At 41.8% G+C, this 21,500-nt stretch overlaps 1 protein-coding gene across 1 annotated transcript in view; it reads right to left on the bottom strand.

The window, feature by feature from the left end:
- Positions 1-9,339: 9,339 nt before the first annotated feature.
- The window catches only part of CELF4 (CUGBP Elav-like family member 4), an 817,890-nt gene continuing 805,729 nt past the window's right edge, over positions 9,340-21,500 (bottom strand). Inside the window, exon 15 of the mRNA XM_042453288.1 lies at positions 9,340-11,774. The gene's annotated coding sequence lies outside the window, so the exon portion shown is untranslated. The remainder of the gene's footprint in view (positions 11,775-21,500) is intronic.

The raw sequence follows: 21,500 nt of genomic DNA, 5'->3' as shown, positions 1-21,500 counted from the left end.
AAAATAAAATACAAGCTGTGAATCAAGTAGAGTCAGTGCATAATTTATATGGAGCCAAATCTAAGTCAAGTAGTTGAAGTGACTTGAATCAATTGACTCAAGTCTACAAAACTGATTTTGTGGGGTGTCATCATCAAATATCACTAAGATGATGGAGCTCCGTCATTGTAGTTACATCTGATGATACAGGAGCTGAGCCATCATTAAGCTGTCAGTAAAATTCAAAGCAGTAACCAGCATAACCCTTAAAAAGGAGAATAATACATATAAGCAACACAGCACATGGAAGGCCCTTTCCCCCAAGCAGGCCTATTTCTTAGCCCTGGATCACTTCTGATTCAAAATGCATCAGGAGGCTTAATTACTTAAGAGACTTAGGTCTATTCTGCACTTCAGAGATAATGCAGTTTCACATCTCTTTCACTGCCATGAGTCAATGCTATAGAATTCTGGGGTTTGTCATTTTGTGAGTTACTTTGCCTTCTCTGTCAGATACCTTAGGGGCCCCAATAAACTACAAATCCCAGGATTCCATAGCCACAACAGTTAAAATGGTGTCATTATTTCTGCAGTGTAGATGCAGCCTTAGAGTCCATGTCTGCCAGATCATTAAGGAGCCCTGGTGGCGCAGTGGTTAAATGTCTGTACTGCAGCCATTCACTCAAAATCACAAGGTTGCGAGTTCAAGACCAGCAAAAGGGCCCAAGCTCGACTCAGGCTTGCATCCTTCTGAGGTCGCTAAAATGAGTACCCAGACTGTTGGGGGCAAATTAGCTTACTTGCTAATTAGCTTACTTGCTGTTCACTGCTATGATCTTTGGAATAGCGGTATATAAATAAAACAAATTATTATTATTATTATTGCAGTGTATGCATCAGTCTTGCAGTCTGGTTTTGCAGCATGGTCTTGGACCGATTTGTCTGCCCCATCCTGCTCCCTGTTGATGTTGTACTGCAACACCCATCATTCCTCCATATTAGCTATGTTGTCTGGGATTCTGGGAGCTGCAGTCCAACATCCAAAGGGTGTTATGATTTCCATCCTTGACCTAGGGTGATTCCACCATGAGTGGCAAGGAAAGGTGGTGTTGGTGGTGAGGAACATTATTACTCTGAGAAACTTCAGGTCATTTTAGGAAGACTCCCTGGGCAGGGTTTCAGAATTTCTTCTTTTGGTGGTCAAAATAGCCTGTTGTTGTCCAAAGGGTGTGGATATGCGCTCTCGGAAGTATCTGCTCCTGGCATCCTGGCATCGGCAGTGTACAGAACTCAATTGCTGCTAACGAGGATGAAATTACGGAGGCATTAGTGTAATTACAATGAAAAAACTCTTCTGGTTCAACAAAGATGATTGATGCCGGCAGAAGGCTTTGTGGGAAGTGATTCCAAGGAAGCTGTCCCCAGCGTTATTTATCTCCAGTGAACGTCTCAAGGAACAGAAGGGAAGCCGCCTTGACAATATGAAGAATGGGAGGAAATGGTGTGGATGTGGAAAACCGGATTGCTATCAGGTAAATAATGCATGTTGGCACAGCCATAGACAAGGAAGGGGTTCAAGATTCTGCGACCATGTACTTGTAAAGGATAAAAGCAGGAGCTGGGTAGTAAATATTCCCATCCATTTAGGACAAACAGACAGTCCTAGAAATATGTGAACAGGTGATGATAAAATGTCTTCACCCTCAAAGAAGCATAGACTCTTAGATCTAGAAGAGACCACCAAGTCCACCTAGTCTAACGCCTTGCAACTCAGGAATACACAATGAACAATTCTTGCCATGCAGGAATACACCTGCAAAAAAAATGCCCATCCAACATCTCTTTAAGGATCTTCAAAGAGAGATAGTCCACTAAGCAGTCCATTGCCCTTTCAAACAGCGCTTACACTTCTCATTTTAGGACTGAAACCATCTTTTCCCCATCTTTCTTCCCATATTTGTTCAGAAAAGTTGTTTATACAATATTGGGAGAGCTGGGTATAGAGAAGACCTCAACTTGTGTTCTCTCCCCCACTCCTTGTTTAAAAAAAATGCCAAGGCTTAGGCAGGTTAAAAAAGCTCCAGGTGTTCTTTCTAGAGAAAAAGAGATTAAGAGTCAACATTAATCAAGTTTACAGCATATTCAAATGAGGAGATGAAGAGAGTGAGGATGTACCATAAACAACCATCTACTCTGAGAAGGTTTGAATACGGATTTCTTTGTGGGGGAATTTGCTAGGATTGGGAGGGGTGACAGGAAAGAGATAGGTGCATTTGACACAAAACGGATATTTGAACCACAAACTAGGATATTGCTTTTCTGTTAATTGGGAGGAAAAGTTGTTTGGGGAAGCAATGACCTGCATGAGCAGCAGACTCAGAGTTTACAAAAGAAAGTTATCTTTATTTGCACAACATATAACTGGGTTGTGGAATTCTCAGCTGCAAGAAGTGCTAATGGTTTTAGAGAAAGTCTGTATGAGTTTATGAAACCTTAGAGCTGGAAGAGACACCAAGGATCTTCTCGACCGGTGCTTCCCAACCTATGCTCCTCCATTTGATTTGGACTTCAGATCCTGGAAACCCCAGCCAACTTGACACCCAGGAAATATTGGAGCTAAAAACATCTGGTGGACCAAACATCTGAAAGACCAAAGGTTGAGAACCAGTGTTCTAGTCCAATCTATTGCCAGTGCAGAACTGAGCATCTCTGACAGATAACCATTCAACATTTGTTTAAAAATCTCTAATGGAGGAGAATCCAGTACTTTCCAAGGTAGACTCTTCCACTGTTGAACAGCTCTTACCATCAGGATATTCTTCCTAATGTTTAGCTGGAAGCTCTTTTCATGTATTTGGAATCCATTGGTTCAGGTCTGTACTTTCTGGAGCAGCAGAAGGCAGTTCCATGGATGACAGTACTCCAGATGTCTGAAGAAGGCTATCATATTCACTTTTCAGGCCTTGTCTGCACTAGTCAGGATAGTCTGGGAGCTGCCTTGATCTACCAGGCCCTCTGTTGTGATGCCAAGCAGCTGTCCACACATATGTCCCACTGTGCCACCAATGTGTCCACTGTTTCTGCTGCTGCTGCTGAATAATAATAATAATAATAATAATAACAACAACAAAGAAACTGCTAGCAGCAGGTCCCTGACTACTCCCATCTCCCCTTACAGCCCCAAGAGGAGGAGGAGGCCTCCGTCCTGCAGGTCTCTGGTGTGCACCAGGAACAACATACGTATAGCTAAGGGAAACTGAAGAATGAAGTTTTCAGAAACAAATGCAGGCAGCAGCTCCAAAGCACAAGTAGGTGAAGATGTGTACATGCTCTCCTATGGAAGCAGTAAGCCAGTTTTCATTGATGTGGCACGTTTGGATTCAGTTTGTGGTGGTGCAAGTGAAGTCACACACTCAGCACCATTGCATGCCTCTTCTGCCTGCAGATTCACATTAGCCAGCATGTTTGCAGGTACAGTATGTTTGTGCACTATGCACTACAAAGGAGATGCCTATGAGATGTGGCAGCAGTTTCACTTGCACAGCATCCCAGTTCACTAGCAAGCTGGCATTGTGCAACCACTGCACAACTCCATGACTGGAAACATCCTCATCATCCTCAACTTTGTTTGTTGGTGTTGTCAGTTCCCTTTCAGAGCTCAAGAAATGCTGACAGACCAAAAGAACTTCCACACACCACAAACACATATAGATTATTCAAGGAAGAGCAGCAACAACAATTGTAAACACCCGTTTTAGAGTTTCCAGACACAGAAGGTTGTAGTGTACCCCAGGCATAGAGTGCACTAGTAGTTCAGCCAAGAAAAAGTTGTAAAAACGTTTTGAGCCAAGCAAAGTAATGCACATTTACAACGCTAGAACTCCCTTTCTCCCTGTGTCCATTAAGAATGGAATTGAAAATTACCTCAATGTGCCCAGGCTCAACTTTATGCCCATAGCTGCAAAATGGGAGCAATCACACTAATTTGGCTCAGGATTATGGTTTTTGTAAGGAGTACTGATCTAACGCAGTAAAAATTGCATTATGCACTCAGAACACTTTCATAGAATTATAGAATTGTGGAAGAGTTGGAAGAGACTGCAAGACCCCAACCTCTTCTGTCATGCAGGAAGATGTAACCCAAGTCCCCCCTCTGACAGATGGCCATCCACCCTCTGTTTAAAAACCTCCAAAGAAGGAGACGCCACCACACTCCGAGGGAAGTGTTCTATCAAACAGCTCTTACCATCAGGAAGTTCATCCTAATTTTAGGTGGAATACCTTTTCTTGTTGTTTGAATCCATTGCTCTGTATCCTAGTCTCCTGAGGTGCTGAAAACAAACTTGCTCCATCCTCAATATGACAGCCCTTCAAATGTTTAAACATGGTTATCATGCCACATTCTCTTCTCCAGGCTAAACATACCCAGCTCCCTAAGCTGCCCCTCATAGGGCTTGGTTTCCAGACCTTCCACCATTTTGTTCACCGCTTTCAAAATGCTAAGTGTTCTTCATAGGCTGACTGTAGTAACTGCTTCAGATTATGAATGGCCAGAAATGCTGAACAGTACTACTCTCCAACCCTGGAGGCCCTTGGTGGCCATTGGCTCACATCACCTTCCCTTCTCCCTGGAGATTATCAGATGGGGACAGAATGAGGATGGGGTCACTCTCCTGTCCTTATGCCGTCCTTATTGCGATTGCGCAAAAGCATTTCATAGACATCATGCTTATCCTGCCATTATCCTGTTATTGAGGTGGAATTGTATTAATGCAAACTCCCATTAATACAAAACGACAAAACAATTCCACTTAAATGATGGGACAAAGACAGGATAAGGGCGACATTGTATGAAAATCTTTTCATGATTGTGCCATAAGGACCAGAAAAGGACGGGACAAGGGTGTCCTTTTCTCCATCTGATAATCTCCCCTCACTGTGGCATCACTGCCCCTTCCTGTCTTCCCCTTCCTCTCCTTGCATCCCGTCGCAGCACGACCTCCTGCCCTGTATTGCTTTACCCCTTGCCTTCTTCCCTTCCACCCTATGCCTCACCACCATGCCTCCCACCCGCAATTCTTCTCACGTTGCATTGCTGCTTCTCCCTTGCAACTTCTCCTCCCTTTTACTTCTCCTTATCGTATGGTGGGCCTTTCCCCTGAAATTTGCACCCTGCCACCTTGCCATCCTGTCTTGTCCCATGCTTCCTGTCACATCACTGTGGCCCTCCGTTCCACTGCTTGCCTCACAACCCTGTCTCCCCCCCTTGTTGTCCTGTGCCTTCATTGAAATTGGGGCTTTGTCACAGCACCACTCCCCTCTCTTTCCTATTGCTCCATTTCATTCCAGCCCACCTTCCTCCTGCAGGCTTTGTACCCTTGCTTGGCTCATACCTCACCTTAAAATACTGCCTTTCCCTCCTATGCATCACACACCCTGCTACTGAAGTCTCAATTCCCTGGCACTTCCCAATCCCTTCAAATGTCCCCATCATCCCTGGCCAAACTCAGTGAAAAGAAGTAGCACATGTGCTTCTCACAAATGTTTTGAGGCAGAATAGTGACTGCATACTTCACCTCAAAGCTTGGCTTCTAGAAGGGCTAGACACTTAAAAAATAAACCTTGGAATTCAATAGCAATGACAATTGCAAGTACATTTCCATACCACTTACCGGTACACTTAAGCACCCCCTAAGCGGTTTACAAAGTGTAAGCTAATTGCCCCCAACAATCTGGGTACTCATTTTAGTGACCTCAGAAGGATGCAAGCCTGAGTCGAACTTGAGCTCTTTTGCTGGTATTGAACTTGCAACCTTATGGTTTGTGAGTGAGTGGCTACAGTACAGGCATTTAACCACTGCACCACCAGGGCTGGTTAGCTAATTCAGGTCAGCTAATGGTATAATTGGGCACCAGGTGAAACATCTAGGATCTAAAAGACAACTGGACAACAAGAGATAGGGCAACTGGAAGTGGAGATCTCTACGGCTTGCCTAAAAAGCCTACTCTTGTAGACTTCATCCAGCCCTCAGATGTGCAGCTTCCCACCCCAATTCATAATGCAGAGAAATGAAATGAAAGCAATGTTTGAATTACTGTCTTTTATTTAAATTACTGCATTATGTTGATTTTAATAGATAAACCAAGAAAGAGCTGCTGTTAAGAACTTCTAGACAGGTTAGCTGGCTCTGAGAGATAGAGAGAGAGAAAAATCCTCTCTCGCTTCTAAGGAAGGTGGAAGCCTCCGGTTCCTTTTAGTATTTAAAAGCCTGGTTGATACAGCTTCCTCTGGAAGGCTAATCTATTCACAAGGAGGCGGTATGAAAGAAACCATCTTTACATACTTAAGAGAATAATATAGGCCTATTTTTGGCTGGGTGAAATGAAGTTATGCCTGGTTTGTTTAGTAAGATTTAAATTGCTCTTCTCTATATGCTTAAGTGGATATAGCCTCAGTAATTCTGTCTCAGTAATTCACATTTTCACCCCCCTAGTCTCAATTACAGGAAAGATGTCTTCAGGCAATGAAATTTTAGTTTGCCCAGGACTACAGTGAGTGTCCTAATGGCCGGTGTGTGTGTGTGTGTGTGTGTGTGTGTGTGTGTGTGTGTGACAGAGAGAGAGAGAGAGAGAGGGAGAGAAATCAAACTTGGGCTGGAATTTTGTTGGGGATGTACATATATGTAAGTCATACTACACTTGTGGGGCTAATAAATCACCATTGTGAAACAGATATATTCTTCTGTTAGTGGCAGAAGCAGAGTTGCAGAGACAGCATCTTCATCCATGCCTCGTCTTTGCATGTTGCACATTGTGCATTACATGCTATACTTGTGCTTCCTATACTTGGCATCGTGGCTGTCAATTGTGTATTGTGCAATGCACTTAGACATTATTGCTCTTTTTTGGTTTTTTGCATGACATTTGCATACTGATCATATAATATATCTTTATATGCAGATATTCATGCTATGCTGAGGGGATGCCAGATTGCAGCCATCATGTGACAACGGGAGCCATATTGGATTATGTGTTGTTTATATATATGAAGGCATGAATCTTATCAGACACTTAGTGGTGTCAACCAGACAGAAAAGCAGAAAATGAAATGCAGTAAGTGGGTGATATTTTTATTTATGTATTACACTTATATCCCCCTTTCCCCTGGGGTCCATTTTGACTTTGAGCAAAACTGCAAGTCCTAATGGAAGCATAATAGATGCCAATACACAGAACGAGGCTGCCATAATTGTCCACTTTTACCAGGACAAAATGTAGGACAAATTCAAGACAAACTGTAGGGCAACTGCAGGACAAAACTCAGCTCAAAATGTAGGAATTTAAGGTCCCCATTTTTCTTCAATGTCCTACATTTTGGGCTGTTTTGTCCTGCAGTTGTCCTACGTTTGGTCTTGATTGTTCCACATTTGTCCCTGGTAAAAATGGACCATTATGGCAACCTATACTTGGAGTATGTATTTTCCCTGGTAGAAGATTAACACATCCATTTGAAGCCAAGCCTCCCTCCAGTCCATTGCCTTGGTCCAGGCCTTGGAGGTAGAGAGGAACTGCTGGACCTCTTACCTTTCCCTCCACCACTCCCTTCTCTTCTGGGTCATGTCTTTTTAGTGTAAGCCCGAGGGCAGGGAACCGTCTAAGGTAAAAAAAGTTGTACGTACAGCGCTGTGTAAGTTGACAGCGCTTCCATAAATAAAGGTTAATAATAATAATAATAATAATAATAATAATAATACATGTCTTGGGTCCAGGTTACCTACAGGATCACCCATATAATCTGCCCATACACGCAGGTCATCTGGCAGACATTTACTCCAGTCAGCCAGGACTAGGTTGGCAACTGTCAGCCAGAGGACTTTTTCTTCAGCCGCCCTGAGACTGTGGAATGACCTGCCAGACGTGATTTGGCAGCTGAATACACTGTCCAAATTGAAAAGAGCACTGAGAACCAGTCTCTTCCAGCACTTATCCAGATGATTTTTAAACACACACCTCTTTGACAAGAGGTACCCTCCTCTCTTTTAAGGTTATCATGCTAAGATGGGGTCATTTTGGGATAGCAGTACATGACCTGACTAGTATGCATGCTCCAGAAATGTGATCTACAAATTAGTGTAGCTACATAGAGATAGGATTTGTTGTTGTTGTGGCACAACTTCAAGTCATTTCCAACTTATAGCAAATCAAACCTTGGTCTCCAGAGTTGTAGTACAACACTCACACCACTACACCACCGTGGCTCTCATAGATAGAATACTTTGTGATTATCATATGGAAATGTGTATATACTTGGATGTCTGTTTTCCCCCTTCATGCCAGTTTTTCCAGTCATCAGAGCATTGGCACCTATTTCCCTGCACCAAATAAAATGATAGATTCTCCTCTGTTCGGTGTGGAAGTCTGGCTTATTTCAACCAGGGCTGAAGAACTCTCATTCCTGTGGCTATCAGTACCACTTCCTAACGCTGTCTGCATCTGCATTGAAGAAATAATCCAGGTTGGCACCACTTTAACTGCCTTGGCTCAATGCAATGGAATTCTGTGATTTGTAATTTTGTGAGACATTTAGCCTTCTCTGTTGTAGCTCTGGGGCTACAACAAACTACAGTTCCTAGAATGCCAAAGCATTGAGCCAAGACAGCTAAAGTGGTTCCAGTCTGGATTATTTCTGCAGTACGGATGCAGCCTTTGTGTGCCTAACATTACACTCTGTCTCACTGATGTACATCTCAGTCCATGTTTCCTTAGACATGCATCCTACTTCATTCTACAGGACTTAGTTCCAGTGAAGCCGTAGACCTTTCCATGCTGATGTACTGGTTTTACTGGGAAAATGGAGAAGTGATTGCTTCTAAGCAGTGACACAGTTATCCTGTTAGCATCTCTAAGAGGTTGGGTGAGACGTACGCTGCCCTTCCGGAGAGTTTCATCCACAGAGTCGCAAATCCCACACTGTTGTTCTAAAGCCGTCGTTGGGGCAATGTCATGAATTTTGGCCTCTTTCCTTATCAGCATGAAAAAGCCCTCTAAGTCAGAAATCAAACAGCCAACTTGAATTGGGAGACGTTGCATCTCTAATTTGTATGTGCCTTTGTTTGATCTTCTCACCTGCTTGGTTTTTTAAGGTAAATCGCTGTGGAATACCAAGGAGACATTAAATGAAACGGGGCCATTAATTCAGTCCAATGAGATATGTTTTATATAACAAAGGGATTTGTTCTGATACTCAAACAATGTATATTAATGAAAGAATTGAAAGAGATTCATTTGGTTCTCAAAGCAAACACATTAAGGGAGGGGAAATGATTGAGAAGTAAAGCATACCTTTTTTTTAAACTGTGCTTTATTTAGGGCTAAGCTGGTAAGCGTCATTCAATAATTACAGAAGATTACAAGGAGTTTTAGGGAATTGAGAATCAGAGAGCAGTTGTATGGAACTGCAACGGCATTTACACACCTAGATATGGCCCTCTTTCGGCTGCCTTATCCCAGCTAAACAACCAGAGAAGGCCAGAGGGTGTTTAGCCGGCATGAAGGCTTCGAAATAGGCCCAACAGGGAGAAAGAAATAACATGTTATTCTCTAAAATAAGAAAAAGAAAGGAAGAAAAAAGAAAGAAAGAATCTCAAATCTAACCCAAAGGCAAAGCATTAACCAGAAAGAACTATGTCCTTTTGTTTTTCATCTGATAACATGGAATAAGAAGGGAAAACACACCCTTAAAAAAATTTAAATCTTAATGCAGTGGAAATAAATTATAATAAATATGATATACTTTAAAATATATGTGTTCTTAAATAATTCATTGTTTCTATTTTTCTGATTCAGATTTTAAAGCAACTTCTTTTTTTAACTGCTCTAAAGTCATTTACCAAAGATAAATATCGTGCTTTCCTTAAATAGTTTTTTCCTTGATTTTTTTCTCTATCATTACAATTAAAAGTCCTACAAAATATGCAAATTTATTTACAGAAAAACAGAGCCAGCATCTTTATTTTTTTTAAACATCCCCCTGTTTTTCAAAATTCCTTGTAAACAGTTTCAGAAATTCTTCAAAGAGATTGCATTTTTGTCATTTTTTTCTTTTTTTTAATGTGTGTGTGTCCTTTTTATATATTTTTTACACATTTTTCGTTTCTTTTCTCTTTTTTTAAGATTAAGGTTCTAGGCTAAACCCTGCTCCCACCCGCCCCCCCTTTGTCCTGGAGGGTTCTAGAGCAAACATGGAAGCTACGGAAGCCAAAGATGTCAGGAGGTCTCTGACAACACTTTATGGAAACATGAAAGCCGCCTTAGCTGTAGTTTCCCTTTCCTTTCCCCTTCCCCTCCCACCCCTCTTGTTTTTGCGTTCCGTTTTTGTCACGTTCACACTCGCTTTGGGTAGCTTGTAAGAAGACAGCTCTTAGAAGTTTCACGTTGGGGTTGACGGTCTACAAGAAATGGAGGAGTTGGTTCTGTTTGCGTATTTGTTTATTTATTGATTACTAGCTGGAATGCTTGCGGTTAAAAAAGCTGCCGAGTTAAGCCATCTTCCTCTTGGCTTTCCCATCCCCCCGAAAACCCGTCCCACCCGCCCCCCAAAATCCCTCGATAAGACACAGCTTCCAACAGCAGTTGGCTGAGAGCAGGAACTGATTTCAATCTAAACTCTACAAAAGTTACAGTTCTACAACATCTTTGTTTCGTAGCATTGATGCTAACTTCTATGTATATTTTTTTTGCCTTTTTTGCATTTTATGTCATCTAATCCTTTTGTCCCCTATTATATAGGTATTTTAAACTTTTTTTCTTTTAAATTCTGTACAACTATTAGGATTTTATGGGGGAGAGGGGGGAGTCAGAAGCATTTACAAACCTGCTTTCTTTCTACGTCACATCTGCCTTCCGTTTTGTTTTTCCGCTTACAGTCCACCCATTCGTTTGATTTTCTGCCCTTTCCACAATCTTCATTTTTTTGCTTTCTCCAGCGAAACCCCCCTCAACTTGATCCCTTTGAACCACTCGTTCCGTACATTATTATACAGAAAACCATATGAAAGTTTCATAGACTCTAATTAAGGTATAACCAAAGATCCGCCCAAAGTATCAAAGAACTATTATCTTGCCAGTTTTTGTTGGTTTGTTTTAAAAGCGTTTAAGCATATTCCCCTCCCCGCCCCAGTTTTTACATATTTCATATAATTGCTCTCAAAAACTGTTATAGGAACAGCTCAGAGAAAAAGGAAAGAACTTCTTTAATTTACATACAGCTACAAGTCTGCGATAAAAAGTTATGTCCTTTGGTCCCTATATAGCTAAGGAATGACAGATAAAGATGCTTTAGTGATGAGTGCCATGGGTTATCCATAGCAGCCGCATCCCTGGTGGCAAACAGGCACTCCTTTTCTCAGTGTCAAGGTTTGCGTTTCCGGTTTGGAAGAAAAGCCGCTGTGGTGACATCAGTTTCTCTGCAGAAATCCTAGTCGATCTTCCTCCCCTTGCAATTTGATTTTGTTTGTTTGCTTGTTAAGTTTGTTTGCTTCTATCGTTGTTATGGGTTTTCATTTTGTTTTTATTTTCCAAGCGCGCGTCCTTCGAAATCTCAGCTGACGTGACTTTTCTTGAAGAAAATGTTGACAGTCTGAACAATCAGAAAGAGAGTAAAGTCTGAAGTCTTCAGCTTGACTGATAATTTTGCTGATATGTTAAAGGTGTAATCCAACAGTTCTCGTTCCTATATATATTTATTTAATATATATATATATATTTCTCTAAAGGTGGCCCATTCAGCTGATGCCCTAGGGAGGGGGGAAAAAGAAAGAGAGAAATGAAGGAGGATCGTTGCAAATTTAACCTGCACAGGCTCAAACAAAAAACGAAACAGATTTAGGAGAAGAAGAAAAAAAAAACCAAAAGGAAGAATGAAAGAGAAAACTGACAAAGGGAAGAGAAGATCAAAAGACCATATCTTTTAAAACGAAAGGAAATACAAAAGGGAAAAAAAAGGTAAATGTAGGAGAACACCTGTTTCCAAGACAATATTACTCCCATTGTGGAAACTAAATGCAAATTTGGTTAATGGGTTTAGGATCAGACCCTTAAATTCTTTTACATCTCTTAAAAAGAAAATGATAGGCTCCATCTTCCATGTATGAGATGATATTTTCCCATATTTTTCTAGATGCTAACAGCCTGGTTATGAAAAACCTCTGAGCATAATAAAAGCTAAAATAGTTCTTTTCGACTAAAGAAGACACACCAGTGTTACCGTATGAATTGAGAGGGTTTCAACATTCTTATGGGGCTGCCACATTAGTGAAACCTTCCCCATTGACTTCAAATCACGAGGCAGTTCCAAACATGTGTCCTCACTACAAACGGGGAGGAGATGGTGAATGCAGAGGCCTGTTCCAATGTTGTGCATCAGTATTCATCACAGAGCTTTGGACTGGGACTCTCACTTTCCCCTGCTCTCACATTGGTACATCCGCCAAATATCGGGGTGTTTCCACATTACATTTTCAAACTACAGGGACTCTCTGTTAAGTTGTTCCCATAAATATAGTTAAGGAAAGATCCATCCAGTTCCCATGTCCAGAATAGAACAATGTGCTCTAGAGTTATATAGGCTTTCATAGATGTCTCAACCTTTTCCTTCATGCTGGGATAACTTGTCGGAGGAACCTTGTAGGTTGAAAAAAAAATCAGTGACTCTTCCCCTGTTGACTGTGGCTTTTAAGGTTGTATCCTATCTGGCCCCAATTCTATTTTTTCTCTCTACCATGACAGTTCAAGTCATTGGCCTGTATAGCTGTTATGCCCAGCTGGGACAGGCCCATTAAATAAATGGGATTTATCTCTTTGTTGATTCACCATTCTTCATTTGATCTATTCTGTTGTTGTTTGTGATGTGTGCCTTCAAGTCATTTCTGACTTGTGGCAACCCTAAAGTGAGCCTATCATGGGGTTTTCTTGGCAAGAGTTGTTCAGAGGAGGTTTGCCTTCCCCTGAGGCTGAGAGCATGTGACTTGCCCCAGGTCACCCAGTGGGTTTTATGGATGAGCTGGGAATTGAACCCTGGTCTTCTCAGTTGTAGTACAATACTCAAACCACTACACCACACTGGCTCTCCTTGATCTATTCTAGTTGGGGCTAAACAATAAGATTCAGCTTGCTGAGTTTAACATTTGGGTCAAGGCTTGCTCGATGAATCCTAACTAGAGTTGTTGTTGTGTGCCTTCAAGTCATTTTTGATTTATGTTGATGCTAGGGTGAACCTATCATGGTTTTTTACTTGGGCTGCATTCCCACTTACAAATAAATCGGTGTGCGATCCGAATTGATGGATCGATTCAACAGTGGAGCGTAGTTCCCACTACATTTGCCCCAATCGCATTTTCTCCCACTAAATTTGCCCCGATTGCATTTTTCCTCTCTAAAATAATCCACTTGTGGTTCCCGTTCATAAATGAATTGATTCAAAATGATTTGGTTCCAGACAGCTGAAGGGGAAATTTTAATTGATTCCAATCTGCATGTGGTTCACGTTTGTGCAGATTCAATTTATCGAAAAAGAAAAGGAAAAAATCAGTGTCAAAAAGACGCGGATTAAATGGGTCTAGTGCATGGGCCCCCTCTCAGAATCGCTTTAATGATTCGGATTAAGTGAGAACCAGAGTCATTTGAACTAGTTCAAACCGATTTACAATCCGATTTAAAAGGCAGTGGGAATGAGGCCTTGGAAAGATTTATTCAGAGGAGGTTTGCCGTTACCTTTTTCTGGGGCTGAGAGAGAATGTCTTACCCAAAGTCAACTATGGGCTTTCAGGGCTGAGAGGGGATTTGGACCCTGGTTTTGTAGAGTCTTAGTCCAATGTTCAAACTGCTGCACCACATTGGCACTTCGACTACCATTATTACAAAATGTAATACTGTGAGACCCAGACCATGTCAGGAGAAACAGGCTTCACCCTCTTAACTGTCAGTAGATGTAGTGTTGCTCTATTGAAAAATGGAGGAGGCTCCTGTACTTTAATGCTTGTGTACAAGAGGGAATTTCAGCAGGTGTGTTTGACATGCAGCCTGGCAACAAACAACATCTGCTGAAATTCCCTCTTCTACACAGCCCTTAAAGGTCCAGGAGCCCTCTCTAGTTTTCACTCTGGCAACCTTCCGTGGATAGCTAGCTGCCAATGAAGCATTTTCCTTTACAAATGGGAGAAAGGAACACTTTGAACAGGTGGATTGGAAAATAAAAATGGCTTGGAGCAAACTTCCTCTCTCCTCCTCCTCCCCCTCCTTGCAATAATAAACATAAAAATGTAAAGCTAACATTTCTTAAATTTTTCTTTAATCATGATCCAACTAAACTTGACATTTAAGGAGGATGCTTAATCATTACGGATTAGCTCTTATCTCTTGCTAGCAAGCAGGTTTCTCGTCTTATACACTGGGTGATTTATTACATCAAGAAACTTAGAAACCGCCAAAGCTCCCCTCTGGTGGAGAGACGTGTCATGCGTTATATCAAACCATGCTGGCAGGTTTTCCACACTGTTGATTGAACAAACAGCAAACCGTACACAGCGGTCTAAACAATTACAACACCAATAATAATAATAATAATAATAATAATAGAAGAAGAAGAAGAAGAAGAAATTATAGATATAGATATATATATAAAAAGGAAAACATTTATCCAGGACCCTTTTTCAGTTGTAACTGAGCTAAAAGAAAAAAACTACCCCCCCTAAAAACTAAAAATTGCCTCTTACTTTTTAAAATCAGGGATGCTCTCCCTGTTCTCCCCACTTCCCAAAAAACGACAAGTTTGTTAAGAGTTCTTGTGCTACAAAACCTTACAATTATGAATTTTGATAAGGAAAGTCAGAAGTCAGAGGGTTTTTGCTTTCTAGCTTGCTTTGGAATATAACTATTTTCTTTTGTAAAACAACTGTCATTAACTCTTTGAATTTTTGGGAGGGACTAGAAATCAATTAAGAACGAAAGAAAGAAAAAATCAATTGAAAAAGGCCCCCGACTATCCATTTAAGAACACTTCATCTCTGAGTGCAAAAATATCAATCACAGATTTCCCCTGTTTGTTTGTTTGTTTGTTTTTTGGCTAGAAATGATGAATACATTTATATTCCCATTTATTTCTTCCTAAAAGAATTAGGTTTTTTCCCCTTCTGTGTGAGATCCTGAGAAGCATAAAACTTAAACGACAAAGAAACCACGGCAAGCACTAAAGAAAAGAAACAAATCATAGTAAAAGAAAGAAAGAAAGAATAAGAATAAAAATAATGAGCACGGCAATAAAAAACTGTGGCAGCACAAAAGTCAAGAAAGGCACATGTGATCATGACTGGCCAATCATCAACTGATACAACATCCAAGAAAAAAATGCTTCAACCACGGCACCTCCACGAAACTTGACGGCATGTCATGCAACCAATCCTTAGCTTTGTTACATGGCGCCATCATGTCACACTTTCAACTTCGAGTTGATTTGAACTTACGGACTGGGGAACTGTATTCTCCACTTTCCTGTCATTACGTGAACTTTTTTCCTAGCTCAGCGCGAGACTGTGGTGGATTTGACTGGCTCTTGGTTGGTTTGGTTGGAATTTGATTGAATGACAAAAGAAGAAAAGATTTTATATATATATATATATATATTTATATATAGTTTGGAAAAAAGGGGGGAGGAAGGTGGGAAGGAAGAGAGAGAGAGAGATTAAAACTAAATGAAGCAAAAATAATATTGAAAAAGGAAATTAATAAAAAATAAATAGGCACCCAATGGAGGATCGATCCAAAAAGCTCTAATGAACAGACAGTTGGACGAGGAGAAAAGAAAAGGAAACAGGAATCAGAAATGAAAATTATATTATTAATAAATAATAATAATAACAACAATAACAACAAGAAAGGGATGGAGGAAGCCTAGCGGAAAGACACCGACATATACACACAGTTCATGTGGACACATAATAAACAGTGACCATTAACAGAACAATATGTCGTGGCAGCTGATAGAAGCATGCGTTGGATGGATGACCAGCAGACCCCAATAAATTGGTTTGCAAAGTCTGGTAAATATATCGGCTGCCAAGCATCCCTTTGGAGTTTTAAAACAAACCTTTCCCAGCCATTTTCACATTTGCAGTCTGGAACTGGATGGGATATTTCTATTTAAAGATGTGAGTCAGGCCCCAAATCTAACAGTCTGTAATTCTCAGAACGTGCTTAGACCTGAAATCTCTTTCATCCACAGGTTTGTAGAATTGAAACAAGGACAAAAGGTATGGCCTGGATCCTATTGTTAGTCACTGCCAGAGTAGTTACATTGAATCTGTGGGATTGCTCTGCATCTTCACTCCTCACTCAAGCATTGGTCCAGTAGGTCTACTCTAGTTGGGACAAGCAATATGATTCAGGAGGACTGAGATGTGCCTACCTGCAATACATTGTATGGGGAAAAGTTGCACAAATTCAAGCCCTTGCTTGAAAGGGCTTTTGGAGTAGTACTCCAAAAAGGAGTACTACTGTTAGGTTGGAGGTAATATTAGCTCAGCATCATTTCAAGAAGCTCCTTCAAATCTAGAACTTCATTTCTCCTTCTCTTCTCTATCTGAGCTCATTCTCTTTGGATTCTCTTCTTGAGATCCTGTCATTTGGGTGGGATGCTCTCTGAACCACATTTCCCCGTTTCTATAAGACTCCTCCGAAAAGAAATATGCTGGATTTGCTGGTCATGTGATTTCTCTACATGCTATCCCCGTTTTCTAGTATTTATGCATCCCAAAACCTGAAACCAAGAAAAGATAGCAACAATAATAACTACCAAAAACTCTGTATTCATGGACTATGGGAAGCCCATACTTGACTATGAGAAGATCATTTTGACTCAACCCAAAGACAATTTTCCTCAATTATCATGTGTAGCAGTCTAAATTCAGAAGATGGTTCAGCAGGTATCAATACTTTGAAAAGTTCTTCTACGTTGGAAATTAAGAGAGAGGGATTTGTGAAATTATGGAACAGTCAACCTGGGTGTTTTCATTACCATGCTACATTGTATAAAAACATAACCTTGTGCTGATTTTGAATGTTCCTCTTACCCCCGGCCATGGTCCACCATGAAAGTGTGATGTAGTTGTGTTAAGGATGAAAAACAAATACAGTTTTACAATTCCTCAGTTCTAAGACTTAAGCTTAATAACTGAACCATGTATTCTCTGCATCCACAAAGCAAAATAAATGTTTTAAATGTTAGGGTCACTTCACACAAGACAATTTTCTCTACCAGGATCATATCCATGTTGGATAAGCATCCCAAAGGATGTTAGCCTGGCTTAATAAAAATATTAGAGCTGTAGATTCTCATTGCTAACCAATTTAATGCATAAGTGATAGTAAGTATTGAATAAATATTCATGGACTAGAGCCAGCATTTTCAGATGCATGGAGTGGCCTAGAAAGTAGATAGGAATGCTCTTGAGTCACGCATAAAAACACACCTACCAACAGAAATTCAGGAGGCAACCAAAATAGGTCTCCCCCATTTCCACTGCTGAAATAGTTCAGCGTACACAAAATTATAACCGGGTAGCTCCAAAGATAAGATTAATCCGAGAGGTACACTTAGGGCCCATTCACACTACCTTTTAAACCGGTTTTGAAACCGATTCTTCCATGTGAAATTCATATTGGGCCCGATTCTGTCACAATCCATGTCAAGGCTTGCACAAGGAAATGCCTCTTAGCGCGGGGTATCCAGAACCGGGCTAAAATCTGTCTTTTCTGAAAAGACCCGGGTTCCGCAAAATATGAACTTGCCCCCGATCATGATCGGGGCAAATTCAGGGAGGAATTAAGGTCAGAAGGCGGGTAGAGGTCAGAGCATTCCCTCCCCTCATTGGAGGGGAGGGGGAGGAGGAAAGAGCCAAAGGAAAAAGGGGAATCTGGAGGGAAAGGATGACAGGAGGCAAAAAGGGGGTGACTGACGGGGTCAATTCAATGCAGGTCAGGGGGCCACAGCAAGCTAAGCCTCTGCTCTCCAGGAGGGACCTTTTCCCTTTGATTTTAAAATGGGGCCAAGGGCAGATCTCCTGCACTGACCCAAATGCCCACAACACACACACACACACACACACACACACACACACACACACACACCCCAGAGGTTTTTAAATTTGACAAATGGTGCCTGGTCCTTTAAAAAAAAAGGAGGGGCAGAAAGCACACTTCTGATGCCCCAATGAGTGCTGCAAACGTCACCTATGACCATCGCGGAACTAATTTGATTGACAGCCAGGCACCTTCACCTTAAACCCGATTTCTCCCAAGAGGGCATTTGGATTAAAATGCCCCTGATTGGTAGTCAGCACTTGCTTCTTGAGGGATCCGGGAAGGGAGAGACCGAAGCTTCCCAGTGTCCGGGAAAGCAGCCAAAGGGCTGATAAGGCAGCTAGTTCTCAAACAAACAACCCCCTCCCAGCACAGCAAAGTCAGTGTAAGCTACAGAGTCCTAGAGAGTTGCAGTAGCTTTACCAAAAGGGATTACCAAGAGAATTGTCAGACGGTCTGAGGTTCAGGGTAACAGATAGGCAGGTCGATGAAGCAGTCCAAGGTCAAGGTTTCTGGGTATTCAAGACAAGAAGCCAAGGAGCCAGAGACAGAGTCTTTCCCCTAAAAGAGTCAGATATCCACTGGCAAAGAACCACACATGCTCCAGGTGCTTAAGAAGGCAAGGAGCTGGCCTTCAGCTGTGCCTGATTACGAAGACGCTTCTGATAAAGCCTCCGAGATCTTCGAAGGCCCTCTCTTTCTGTTTGACGCTCCTTGAAGGTAGGCACACTGCCCAGATCCTCCTCCATGTCCACAGCCTCGGCACCAGGCAAACTTGTCTGCTGAACCTCTGGAGGGGCCATAGACTCTGCTCCAGCAGAACTAGGGCCAGCCTCTGGCTCCTCCATTACAGGTTCAAGCCCCTGGGGCTCTGGCTCCTCCATTATAGGTTCAGATCCCAGAGGCTCTAGCTCATCCTCTGAGTCCTCCAAGACATCTTCCAGGCTGGGCATGACACCCAGTTCCTTCCAGCGCAAAGGTGCCAGTGAGAATGGCCCCAAAGAGAAGTGCTCACACTTCTAATATTATACGTAATTTAAATTTTCTTTTCTTTTCTTTCTATCCCTCCCTTCTCTTCCCTCAACATGGGATTGAAGGCAGCTTGGACCATTTAAAAAACACAATACAACTTAAAAACAACAACACCTATTAATGCAAAAATTAAAACACAATTAAACCAGAATTCTATTTTAAAAACACAAATTAAAAGCAGTTCTAGAAACATCTTTAAAATGAAATAAAACAGAAACACAACACCCCCATTAAAAGCTCCCACAAAAAGCTCTTTTCCTGCTGGTGAAAAGTTAGGGAAGGGGCCAAGCAGAACTCCTGAGGAAGTTCCACAACTTGGGAGCAACTACCAAGAAGTCTCTCTCTCATCTCCTCACCAAACATGCTGCTGCTGGTGATAGGGACAAAGACAAGGCCCTTCCCTGCAGACCTTAAAGCTCAAAGTGGCTCATATATGTTTATATTAATTTAACATGAGCATCAGCCATTGAGATGACAGAAAAGATTGGGGGACTGATGGCTGGAAGAGATGAGGAAGGTCTTGGAAGAAGAACAGGGAAATGGAAAGAAGCCCTTGGGGAAAGTTCCTTTGGCAGGTCTACAAGAGAAGACTCCATTAGCATTAGCAAAAGGATCTGTCCATCTGGAACCTGATCCCAAAACTGAAGAAGGGCTTATATTTTGTTCGAAAAGGTTGGGATTACTCTCAGTTCATACATTCATAGAATCATAGAGTTGGAAGAGACCACAGGGCCATCCAGTCCAACCCCAGTCTACCATGCAGGAACTCACAATCAGAACACTCCCAACAGATGGCCTTCCAGCCTCCATTTTAAAACCTCCAAAGGAGACCACATCACTCTCTGAGGGATCCACTGTCGAGCAGCCCTTACTGTCAAGAAGTTCTTCCTAATGTTGAGGTGGAAACTCTTTTCCTGTAGCTTGCATCCATTGCTCCGGGTCTTAGTCTCTGAAGCAGCAGAAAACAAGCTTGCTCCCACCTCAATATGACATCCTTTCAAATAATTAAACAGGACTATCATATCACCTCTTAACCATCTCTTCTCCAGGCTAAACATCCCCAGCTCCCTAAGGCGTTCCTCATAGGTCATGGTTTCCAGACCCTTCACCATTTTAGTTGCCCTCCTCTGGACATGCTCCGGCTTACTCATTACCTTTCACATTTTGAAAGAAAACGTGTAAGCCATTCTACTTCAGTTTCTCCAGTTTCTACTAGAATTTTCTGCACTAGGTTATTGAATACACTAGGAACATTCTCTGAGTTCTCTGAGTTTCCTTTGTCTGAAGCCACATCCCCCTACTTCTTCAGCTGTTAGTGTCCTGAATAAGAATGAGACAGTCTCTGAGCTAATCTGTATGCAGGACTGCACACGTTTACTAGATAGTAAAACAGAAAAGGATATTGAAATAGCATGCCATGCATTTATGGTAGCATGTAGTTCAGCCTTCAGCTATCTTTTTTCTTCTCCCATCAAACAGTTGTTTGGGAAGAAGAATATGCAGCAACTCCTGTTTGCTGGATCATGTTCCTTGTAATATCAGTGCAGAAGAGCTTTCCTTATCTGCTTCAAAGGAGGAGTGTGAGGAAGAGAGAGAAAACTGACTGGTGGTACATTGGTGGAAGTACTAGTCTCTGTGGGAATCATAGATTCACAGGGTTGGAAGAAACCACCAGGACCATCCAGTCCAACTCTACACACAATCAAAGCACACCCAAAATATGGTCATCCAGCCTCTGTTTAAAAACCTCCAAAGGAGGAGACTCCACCACACTCTGAGGCAGCGTCTTCTGTTGTCAAACAGTTCTTACCATTAGGAGGTTATTCATAATGTTTAAGTGGAATCTCTTTTCTGTTATTTGAATGCACTGGTCGTGTCCTAGACTCAAGAACAGCAGAAAACAAGCTTGCTTCATCCTCAGTATGATATCCCAGCAGTTGCTACCATTCCTTTTAGAGCCTTCACTCCATGTAGTTGTTCCACATTTCACCTGGTTCCAAGATGTCACAACTGGTTCTAAAATTCTCCTCCTACTTTCTCCCTTTGTCCTCAGCTTATTTCAACTGTTTCAAGTTGAGTTCACAGCGCAAAAGGAGTTTGCACTCTATTCAACACAACCAAAGGCCAACTGCTGCAGAGTATCCTGGTTTGTGTTGCTGTTGTTGTTGTGTGCCTTCAAGTCATTTCCAACTTATGGTGACCCTTAGGTGAATCTATCATGTGTTTTTCTTGGCAAGATTTGTTCAGACAAGGTTTGCCATTGCCTTTCCCCGAGGGTGAGAGCATGTAATGCTTAAGGTCACCCAGTGGGTTTCATGGCCAAGCTGGGAATTGAACCCTGAGTCTCTAGCATTGTA

The sequence above is a fragment of the Sceloporus undulatus genome, chromosome 2, assembly GCF_019175285.1.
Source record: "Sceloporus undulatus isolate JIND9_A2432 ecotype Alabama chromosome 2, SceUnd_v1.1, whole genome shotgun sequence".
NCBI classification, from domain to species: domain Eukaryota; kingdom Metazoa; phylum Chordata; class Lepidosauria; order Squamata; family Phrynosomatidae; genus Sceloporus; species Sceloporus undulatus.
The sequence above is the reverse complement of the archived record's forward strand: the minus strand, read 5'-3'. Positions and strand labels throughout refer to the sequence as shown.